This window comes from Nymphaea colorata, unplaced genomic scaffold (assembly GCF_008831285.2).
Source record: "Nymphaea colorata isolate Beijing-Zhang1983 unplaced genomic scaffold, ASM883128v2 scaffold0154, whole genome shotgun sequence".
Lineage (NCBI taxonomy): Eukaryota > Viridiplantae > Streptophyta > Magnoliopsida > Nymphaeales > Nymphaeaceae > Nymphaea > Nymphaea colorata.
The window spans coordinates 39,120-42,500 of record NW_022204660.1 but is presented as its reverse complement, the minus strand read 5'-3'; positions in this window follow the sequence as shown (position 1 = coordinate 42,500).

Genomic DNA, 3,381 nt, shown 5'->3' with positions numbered 1-3,381 from the left:
CCTCCCCGAATCTACAAAGGCTGGAGAGCGTTACCGACCAAGGCGCTGCCTTGGCTGTACCGAGAGACCACGGGGTAGAATACCTAAGCCCCGGGTATTGCAGCTCACGGGCCGGCGTGAAGCGCGCGGCCTGGACAGCCTCCTGCTGTCGGACGACGTGGACAGACTGCTGGCCGAGACAGCCGCCTGCTGTCGGCGCTGACGGGCAGTGCGCTGCCGAGAACAGTCGGCTGCTGTTGTGGGCGAACCTGCGGACGAGTAGCCTAGACGAGCTTGCTGTCGCCCGGGCAGACAGACAGAGTGCCGACGAGGTTGTGCGACCACCTGTCACCTGAGGCGCGGGCTGGATGCCGCGGTGCTGACGGAAGGAGGAGGCGACCGCCTGTCGCCTGAGATGCGCCTGCGGGATGCGGCGCGGCCGAGGGGGGCGAAAGCCTTGCGGCAGTGCCTACCTACCTGGCGCTGGAAGTGGCTCGGCCACGGTTATCGACAAGGAATGCCGACGACGGCGCGGGTGGCCGAGGGGCTGGCCGACGACGGCTAGCGAGCGGCTAGCGTCTCCGGCTGTTCCTAGTCCCTAGCTAAGGTCGGGTTAGCTTGGACGGGCAGAGCTCTACGGGTAGGCTGGTTAAGCGAAGTGAGGTTAAAGGCTAGGGTAGGCTAGAGGAAGCAGAGCTAAGGTGCGGAAGACAGGTTAACCTAGCTACTAGGTGGGCTAAGCCGAAAGGTAGAAGAGGAAGCAAGAGAGGCTAAGGCAAGGCTCGGGAGTTGGGACTTAGCGAGCTGGTTGGAGATGAAGAGAGATCACAAGTGAGCTCGGTTGGGTCTGGTCAATGGGACACTCGAGATAAACTCGAGTCAACTGGGTTCAACCTAAGGTGCCTCGGGTTTGACCGAGTTCCTACTAGGCTAGGTCAGGTCGGGTTCAGTCAACTTGGGTTAAGACCTAGAAGAGGTCGACTAGGTTAAGTCCGGTTAAGGTTTAGCTGGGTTAGGACCAAATGGGTTAGGTCGAGTGGGTGAGGACCTGGATGCTTGCCACTTGGCAAGATGAACGGGTTAGCTAATGTGCGCTAAGAGAATGCCTATCAACAAGGGAAAGGTGAAATGCTTTCCTAAAGAGAAGAGGGATGAACCTAGACTAGAATCGGGAAAAAGGGGAGATAGCTACACGATGTAGCTTAGTGGACTTCGAAGAAGGGGAGATGGAGACACGTGGACAGATGAAGGGTGGAGACTAGCTGCGGTTGGGCGAGGTGGAGAGGCGGCCAAGGGAGGAGCGAGTCCTCGGGTGCTTTTCCTAAAGTTTAGGAAGAGGGGCGCGAGTTGGGGGAGAGGTGCGCTAAGTGGGGAAAAAGGCAAGGGCGAGGTGGCAAGACGGGAACGCAAAGGGGAAAAGTAACTCGACGAGGCGGAGGGGGTGCTGGGTCGTGGTCCTTCAGATCTTGACACGTGGCCAGATGTAAGGCCACAACTTCATGCGATAAGGGAGAAGACCAAGCAACAAGTAAAGTGGGGCGAGGTGGCGAGGTGGCTCCTATGAACTAGGGGGCACTTTCCTAAACTTACTCAATCGTGGGGACACTTAGAAAATAACTGGCTTCAGCTTTTGGATGATGGCTCGGATGACAGACACGTGGCAGAAGCAAGGGACAGGATTGCACTTACCTGGTTCAACCGAAGTCGAGTAGATTCGCACCTGATGAAGCCGGTGGCGCGGTTTGAGTGACACCAACGCTCTTGACCAAGATGCCCTCCTCGCCTTCACTAGAGCCTTCACCAGAATAGGGGCAATGATGTCCTTCACGCTTCAGGTCATTAATCTGCCGGAGATTGCAAGGCCAACCGGAGTAGCAGCAGAATTCCGGCAAGGAGCCGAGACTTCTATTCCACCATCGGATGAGACTTGGAATCGGCCAACGTAATGCTTAGAGAATAGCGATTCCAGCTATAATGCAAACGAAGGATTTCCACGGCTAGATTTCACAGGTCAGCAAATTCGACTCTGCTGCGCCGTGGACAGAATTGCAGAAACAGGCCGAGAGATCTAACTCAGATTTGTGACCGTTTCTCCAACTCTCACATACGATTGGTTTGGCAAGGATAGCTTGTCGACTTTCTGATCTTCCAAATGTAAGTAGGACTTCGCCTAGAGAGTCTTCACCTAAGAACTCTAACTCTGCTCTCGGGTACGCCGAGAGAGAACAGGGACCTCGGGAGTGCTCTCCCCTAGACCGGAATCCTAAAAACAGAAGGAAATCTCGAAATCAAGCCACTAACCTTTACTGCCGTCCTTATTGAATCCAAAAATGGATTCAATCTTCCCTGCTACAAGGTCCGCCTCTCAACTTCACCGTGACCGTGAGGAAGGTGCAGAACGCTGCTGATATGCTGTTTCGATGGGGAGAAAGCCGGGGACAAGGGAGGGATCTTCGCCGGTGAGGAAGAAGGTCCGCCGCAAGCCTTCCAACTCGAGCGCTGGCTGGTTCACCACCGATGCTCCGAGTTCTTCAAGGAGGAAGAAACGCCACAGTAGAAGGGGGCGCGAGGGGATGAGAGGGCACACACTCGAACGCTCGGGCTGGAGTTGTGCTTTGATTTCAGAATCAGAGTTCCTCGAGAATGAGGAGGGAGAGCCAAACCTCGCACGGAGGAGAGAGAGCGCCTTGCGCAAAATGCTTTCAATTCCTTAATCTTTGATACGAATTACAATGATCCAAAAGTATTTATACTAATCCTATTTGAGCGAGTCTACAATCCAGATCTCACTCTCTACCCAAGACCCCAAATCCAAAACGCCAAGCACAACCCGCTAGGCTAGGTTCCTACCTCGAATCCTAATATTAACAAGCCTAAGACTAACTTTATTTACTTGTTATTCATAAAGCAAAACGGGCCTAGTGCCCACGCGCAAAGGAAAGGTTCGAGCCCCTGGATCTTTTGAACCCAGGGTGGGGACCTTGTGAGGGGACCCGCCCTCACTTCGGTTTGTTGACTCAAGAGCTCGGTCAGGTTTGACCGAGCCGTTTACCTAAGACTTAGATCTTAGGACGTCTCAAGGGTCGCGTGAAGTGGACTCGTTTGGCTGGGACGCTTCTAGCTTGACGAGCCCTAAACTGGAGTCTAAGTCACCCTGAGACTGAACCTGCTTGAGCACCGTTGACGACCTAGTTGCTCCTCCCTCTCCTCCCGCTGCAACTATCTCTGGTGCTTCTTGACTCTTCCTGGGACTGGCCTTAATACATTGAAGAGAACGAGCTCCAATATCAGAAGCCTTGCGCTTCCTTCTGCTGGATTCGGCGGGCTCGGTCTCAACTGGGTCTGGACCGCTGGGTTGGAATACGGCTGACCCATCAAGGATTTCTGCTTAAGAGGCAGTCT